Genomic DNA, 8,078 nt, shown 5'->3' on the forward strand with positions numbered 1-8,078 from the left:
AGGGGGAGGGGAGGGGGAGGGGGAGGGGAGGGGGAGGGGGAGGGGGAGGGGCGAGCCGCAGTACCTGGCTCACGGCCCCAGGGCAGCGCAGGTACAGCCTTCGCATCACGAACGCCTCAGCGGTGGGAGCGCAGCACGAGCAGAGGGAACGCGGCCGGGAGGCCGCTGGGATGCTGGGCTGCGGGGCGCTGTCCCCTCGCCCCTGCCCCGGGTCGCCCTCAGCCCTGCCCGCGGCCTCCTCAGCCCGGGACCCTCGAGCCCCGCGGCGGCCAGTAGGCACCGAGGGAGGGCACCTGGGGGCCCCGGAGGGCCGGGAACGGTCGGGAGTGGGCCCAGAGCTCGGGGACTGTCGCCGCCCAGGTCATCTGTGTCCCCTGCCGGGTCCTTCCCGGACCCGGGCACAGCAGCCTCGGGGTCTCAGGCCGCCTTTAGGCCCTTGGGGGAAGGGGGTCCCTTGGGCGCCCAGGGATCTGGGGGCTCAGAATGGGGAGTGGCCCACTGGTCCGAGGCAGGGACTGTCCCTGCTGAGGTCTTGCAGGACCCTAGTGTCAGGGCGACCTGCGGTGTGTGGGCCGGGCTCGCCCACTGCAAGTGTCTTTTTGTTTTTGTGAACTTTCCACATTTATTTATTACCCGCGGGAGCTGAAAACGGGGACGGGGGGGGAAGAGAGTGTTCCATCACTGGCCCTCGCCCTCCCCACCCTGCCCTTGTCTCTGTCCTGCCTGCACTAGGAAGGGGACCTGCCAGTTGAAACCTATTTTTGCCTTGGGGTTTAAAATGACAATAATAAACAACACTGATTAACCCAAGGATATTTTGGCTAATTGCACATAGCAGGCCAAGGTGTGTCACAGGAACACGTACTGTTTCCAAGAAACGGACCTGTGCTTGAAACTGCCTCTGTTGAGAGCCAAAGAATCACTTTTAAAGTAAAAGGAAAGTGACCAGACCCGCGTTCTGCCAGGGCCTTCCTGACTTTCTCTTTCCCACCTTCCATACAGTTTGATTCATTACAGGGAAGTTATATTAGGATTTTATCATTGAGGGAGAAAAGGACCCAAAGCTAATTTTCCTCTTTCTTAGACGGCTGTGTGTTAGGTTCACTCTAACCTGTCACAGTGGGGAAAGTGCTTGCTAAGAATCCTTGCTTGTCAAGGATTCTGACATGAGGATTTGGGTCCCAGATCTCAATTCCCAAATCATTATTATTAACATATATTATTACTATTAAACGCTATTATTAACATAAAATGTAAATATGTTAGCACAAGATTTTAGAAGACTTATCAGAATCTGAAAACAGTGGTTATTCTGGGATGTGGGATTAGGAATGATTTCAATCCTAGCATATATTTACATTTATATGTACTGAGTCTACGACTGTCCTAGAGGGGGGATACAACGGGGTGCAAAAAAAAAAAAAAATAGCCTTGTCCTCAAGCAGCTTAGACTCCAGTTAAGAAAGCAGCATTTAGTCAGATAAATACACTGATGAATGTATAACTATAAAAGAACTCTAAAGAAGGGGGTTGGGGGGCTGGTCAGGGAAGGCTTCCCTAAAAAAGTGAGCTTGAGCTGAGATGGGAAGGAAGAATGAATAGAGCTTACCTAAGCAAAGGGGGGGGTGGGGTGGGGATAGGGTGGTGGAGAGAGCCTTCCAGCTAGGGAACAGTATGTGCCAAGGCCCTGTGGTACAAGAGAAATTGCAATCAGTGTAGCTGAAGAGCACAAAGCAGAAAGGAAGGCTGGATGGAGAAGGAGGCTAGGGAGATAGGCAGGGCCAGACTATATTTAGCTCTTAGAGACCATGTGAAAGAGCTTCATTTTTGTTCTAGGAGCAGAAAGCAGGCATTAGAGGGTGGAGGGTGACTAGATTTGTGTTTTGAAAAGTTTACTGTGTCTGCCTAGAGGAGAACTGATGAGGGGACAAGAGACCAGCGGATTTGGGGAAGAGGAGAGGGAGCTTGCTGCAGAGCAAGTGAGATATGCCAGCGACTTGGACCTGCGTGGTGGCAGAGATTAGAGAAGCAAATGCATCTGAGAGATATTTAGGTTGTAAAATTGACAAAACTAGGTGACTGTCACCAAGGGGAGTTAAGAGGATTTTTGTATTACTTTTATAATAAAACAAATAAAAATGGTCTTTCTGAAAATGAAGCTTTTCTGAATTAAAAAAAAAAAGTTTGTATAGGAAAAGTTAACCAGGATGTAAGCTGTTGAATTAGCATCACAAAGCAGGTCGGCAAATCCCTGGGCTGTTCTTGAAACCGAGCAGGACCCTGTGGGGCTCCTGGGCATGGAAGCGTTTCTGTGTCTCCCATTTCTTGTTTGTAGGGAGCAGAGTCCAGCCTCCATGACCGTCCCTAAGTTCCAAAGGGCAGATCTGAACAGTTGCCAATCAGGGACGGGAGGGAATGCAGAGACAAGGGAGGAACAGCCAAGAAACAATAGTGCGGCCTTGGGGCAGGGTCCTGGTTCGCCTCAAGGGATACACATGACAATGTCTTTAAGCTCTTTATGGAACTAAAACCCCCAACAAATGGAAGATGTCAGCATTCTTCATTCCAGAGAAGCTTTTCAAGAAGACCACATGAGGCCAGATTAAAGGAACCACAGAAGCTCATCAGATTACCTGAGACCAGATTAAAGGAGTACAGGCCCTGCACACACCCTAATCTTATCAGCAACCCCATCCTTGAACTATAGCTGTAAAACTCCTCATCAAATCCTCCTGGGTTGGGACACATAGTTTGTGAGGGGCACAAGCCCACTGTGTCCCCCTTTGCCTGGCAAAGCAATAAAGCCATTCTTTTCTACTTCATCCAAAACTCTGTCTCCGAGATTTGGCACTGGCGCACAGATACCGAGTTTTCGGCATCATTCTGAGACCTGACGATACCAGGACTTTAAGTCACTCTTGGTCTCATGTCTACTAGGAATGTTCTGGAATTTTAAAGTTTTGTCGTGGGCCTCTGTTGTACAGACTGCTGTGGCTCCCCCAACCCATCCCCAAGTCCATTTGCCCAGTCCTTCTAGTAACAGAATTTGGGGCAGGACCTGAGGCTTTCCAAAGGAAAGATTAGGTTTCCCATCACCCTTGCGGTTGGCAGGGACATATGACAAGTTCTCTCTAAAGCAACATATGCGAAGGTGTCACGTACTGGCTTGTAAGAACCTTGCTCACTTCTTTGTTCCTTTTGCCATCCTGCTGCCTGGAATACGGATGCCACCAGCTTGGACCACAAGGTTGAGGCCACACAGGACAGAGCAAGAAGATGGAAGGAGCTTGGGTCCCTTCCCCTTTGAAGTGCTGCCCCAGCCCAGACCACTGCCTGGACTTTCCATGAAAGAAAAACACTCCTCTTTTTCATTTTCTGTCACTTGTAGCCAAACCCAGTTTTTACTGATATAACCATCAAACATTTGCCTGAAAGTCTGTGAGGACAGAAAATGGGAAGGGACTCTTACCCTTGAAGAAGCTGTGAAGACATGTCTCTCTCTCTCTCTCTCTCTCTCTATGTATATATATATATATGTATTTGTTTGTTTTGACTACAGCCTAAATCAGGTTTTAAAATGTGATGACACGCTCTCAACTGGAAGCAAATGGCCTAAGAACACTCATTTTAAGGGAGAAAGTGAGAACCCCCTCGCTGCTGGGTGCAAATGTCAGTGGAGATTTACCCAGGCTGCTGTTTTCATTAGGACTGTATTTGTTTTTGTTTGTGTTCAGATTTTAAAATTGCGTGGTGGTCTGCCCCAACCCTATTTTCCCCTTAAATCCTGTTATTTATTTATGTGCCGTTTGATAGAAAGTGGGGTTCTTTAGGAACATGTGCATCGCATTATAGCAGAAGTGCCTGCACGTGCCTCGGAGGGCACAAAACAAGGCTGCTACCAAGGTGCAGAGTGTGTGTGGATTGCTCGATTGGAGGGACGTGTGGGAAGGCAGGAAACAGCGCTGGGTCATCCCCATTCCAGGTGTAGATAAGGAAGAAGAAATTAGCAGGTCCCGGCATGCATCCAGCTATCTACACAGGCAGCGCTCCTGTTGCAGGGGGCCTGGTAGGATGACACAAGACTTCCCAAGCCCAGTGCCCAGTGGGGCCAGCTACCCCTCGCCCTCGCCCAGGCCTGCCTGGATTCTGGCCATCGGAACCCAACTCTGCGACGTGGGTGGAAGGAAGAGGGAGAAAACATGCCTGATCCAAACTGTCTTGCTCCGCAGGCCAAGATTTTATCAGATGCCCCCAAGGCAGAAAGGCTGTGGATCACGCTGGCACACCTGGTGAGTAAACTTCAGAGATGATACAAGGCTCCTAAGTTTTCTTTCCAAGAATAGAATTTGACCTCACCTATCAGAGTGCCCATGCACTAAGGAGTGACCTTTGGGAATCTTGGACAGAATGCATGAAAGCCAGGGGGCCATGAGGCTTCTCAGGGACCCCAGTGGCTTCGTTGGTTACACATTACCTTGGGTAGACAACTCTTTTTTTTTTCAAACTGTGGTAAAAAACTTATAACGAAAGTTTGCTTTTTTAGGTGTACGGTGCAGTAGTGCTAAGTATATTCACTGTTGTACAACCAGTCTCCAGAACTTTCTCATCTTGCTAAACTAAGGCTCTATATCCATTAAACAATAACTCCCCCCAGCTCTGGCAACCTCTGTTTTACTTTTTGTTTCTATGAACCTGACTACTTTAGTTGTTTCATATAAGTGGAATCGTAGAGTATTTGTCTTTTTGACTGTCTTATTTCACCTAGCATAATGTCATCAAGGTTCATCCATGTCATGAGCAAGGATGTGGAGAGACTGGAACCATTATATGTTGCCAGTGGGAATGTAAAATGGTGCAACTGCTGTGGAAAGCAGTTTGGTGATTCCTTAAGAAGTTAAACAGAATTACCATACGACTCAGCAATTCTACTCCTAGATATATTTTAATTCCAAAAGAATAAAAAAAGAAACTGGCACTCAAGCAAATATATGTATATGCATATTCCTAACAACGCTATTCACAATAGCCAAAAGGTGGAAACAGCCCACACGTCCACCAATGGATGATTGGATAAACAAATTGTGATATATACACACAACAGATTATGCAGCTATAAAAAGAAATGAAGTCCTGACACAAGCTACATGAACCTCAAAAATATTATGTTAGGTGAAAGAAGCCAGGCACAAAAAGGTCACATATTGTATGATTCTATTTATATGAGAAATCCAGAAAAGGTAAATCCATAGAGACAGAAAGCAAATTGGTGATTGCCAGGGGCTGGGGGGGAGAGAGGAATGGGGAGTGACTACTTAACGGTGTGGGGTTTCCTTTGCGGGTGATGCAGATGTTTTGGAACTAGATAGAGTGGTGATTATATAACATTGTGAAGGTACTAAATGCCACCGAATTGTACACTTTAAAAAGGTTAACTTCATGTGAATTCCTCCTTAGTAAAAGCAAGGGAATAAATGCTGGGATACTCTAGAATAGTATGCTACTTTGCCCATCTCTTTCTGACTCTGGGGTTAGTGACCTTACATTAATAGTGTTAAAGGATAATTTTCACGAAAAAAGGTAAAAGTTATGACTTTTTTTCCTTCCAGTTTTCTTGAGATGTAACTGACAGCACTGTTTGAATTTAAGGTGTACAGCATAATGGTTTGACTCTCGTACATCACGAAATGATTTAGTGAACATCCATCATCTCCTATAGATACAAAATAAAAGAAAAAGGAAAAAAAATATCTTCCTTGTGATAAGAATGCTTAAGATTTACTCTCTTAACTTTCATATATAACAGGGTTCCCCAAACCCCAGTACGGGTACCAGTCCAGGCCTGTTAGGAACCGGGCCGCACAGCAGGAGGTGAGCGGCGGGCGAGAGAGTGAAGCTTCATCTGCCGCTCCCCATCGCTCCCCATCGCGGGCATTACCACCTGAACCATCCCCGCCTGCCCCCCGCCCCGCCTATGGAAAAATTGTCTTCCACCAAACCGGTCCCTGGTGCCACAAAGGTTGGGGACCACTGATATATAACATACAGCAGTATTAATTATATTTATCATGTGGTACTTTACATCCCTAACACTTATTTATCTTGTAACTGGAAGTTTGTACCTTTGGACCACCTTCCTCCAATTCCCTTCCCCCTGCCTCTGGCAGCCACTAATCTGACCTCTTTTTCTATGAGTTTGTTTGTTGTTTTTGGAGTATAATTGACCTACAGCACTATGTTAGTTCCTGGTGCACAACACAGTGATTCTATATTTCTATCCTTTTCAAAGTGATCACCACGATAAGTCTAGTTACATGAAATAGGTCACCATACAAAGATATTACATAGTTATTGACTATATTCCCCACGCTGTACATTTCATGCCTGTGACTCATTTATTTTGTAACTGGAAGTTTGTACTCTTACTCTCCTTCATCTATTTCTCTCCTCCTCCCCTCTCCCTCCCTTCTGGCAACTGCCTGTTTGTTCTCTGGTAACTAGGACTCTGAATCTCTTCTGTTATGTTTGTTCATTTGTTTTGTCTTTTAGATTCCACATATAAGTGAAATCATAGAGTATTTATTTTTCTCTGTCTGACTTGTTTCACTTAGCATAATACCCTCTAGTTCCACTGGCAAGATTTCATTCTTTTTTAATGGCTGAGTAGTATTCCAATGTGTGTGTGTGTGTGTGTGTGTGTGTGTGTGTGTGTGTGTGTGTACCACCTCTTCTTTTTGGCTGTGTCTCCCAGCTTGCGGAATCATAGTTCTCTGACCAGGAATTGAACACCCACCCTTGGCAGTGAAAGTGCAGAGTCTTAACCACTGGACCACCAGGGAATTCCCACCACCTCTTTATTCATATTTCAATGCACACGGGTTGCTTCCATATCTTGGCTATTGTAAATAATGCTGCAGTGAACATAGGGGTTCATATATCTTTTCAAATTAGTGTTTTCATTTTCTTTGGATAAATACCCAGGAGTGGAATTGCTGGGTCATATGGTAGTGCTATTTTTAATTTTTTAAGGAACCTCCATACTGTTTTCCATAGTGGCTGGGCCAGTTTACATTTCCACCAGCAGTGCGAGGGTCCCCTTTTCCCCACATCCTCATCAATACTTATTTTTTGTCTTTTTGATAACAGCCGCTCTGAAAGATGTGAGGTGATATCTCATCGTGGTTTTGATTTGCATTTCCCTGATGATTGGTAATACTGAGTATCTTTTCATGTGCCTGTTGGCCATCTGTATGTCTTTAGAAAAATGTCTTTTCGGATCCTCTTCCCATTTTAAAATTGGGTTGTTTGGGTTTTTTTGATGTTGAGTTGTGTGAGTTCCAGCATCAGTTACCTCCAACTTGCAGAATGGTAAGCTCAAAGGTAGTACAAGGGCAGAGCGCTGTGCCAGCGGGAAGTAAACAATGCGCGACTTTCCCCTGAAGCACACGCTTTTCCCTACAGTCAGTTGAAAAGAACCTCGGTGGGAGCATCACAGATATCAGCAAAGGCTGTAAATCAGTGCCACCCCTGCCTCCAGTTGGTCCGTTGTTGAACGGTTACAGCCTCCCACAGAATCTAGTGCTACGTGACGCCCCAGGACCAGAGAATACATTTTACGTGTCCAACCTGGGATCTTAAGGAGCATATTACGGAAGCCAGAAGCCCAGTGGGTACTGCCGGGCCACTCAAGTTCTCCTTGAAGCCAAACCCTGCAAGCATCCGCCCACGCCTTTGAAGCCCCCGGAACCGGAGTTCCGCTAGGTCTCCTAGGTCTGCAGCAGCCGCCTTACCTGGGAGCTTGTGAAAAATACAGACTCTCAGACTCCACTCCAGACCCGCTCAATCAGAACCTGCATTTTAACCAGAACCCCGGGTGGTCCCGGCTCTCAAGAAAGTCAGAAGCACTGCTCCGCGCTTTTCCTGAACGTGGCATCGGCGACTCTCCCTAGACACCCAGCCCCGAGGTCTCCCGGATCTGTGCCCAGCCAGGGCGGACTCACCCCCAGGGCTGACACAGTGTCCCCAGTGCTCTCCTCGTCACTCATGTCACTCATCATGGCGCTGGTTGGTTAACTTCAGAC

Source organism: Eschrichtius robustus, chromosome 3 (genome assembly GCF_028021215.1).
Source record: "Eschrichtius robustus isolate mEscRob2 chromosome 3, mEscRob2.pri, whole genome shotgun sequence".
Lineage (NCBI taxonomy): Eukaryota > Metazoa > Chordata > Mammalia > Artiodactyla > Eschrichtiidae > Eschrichtius > Eschrichtius robustus.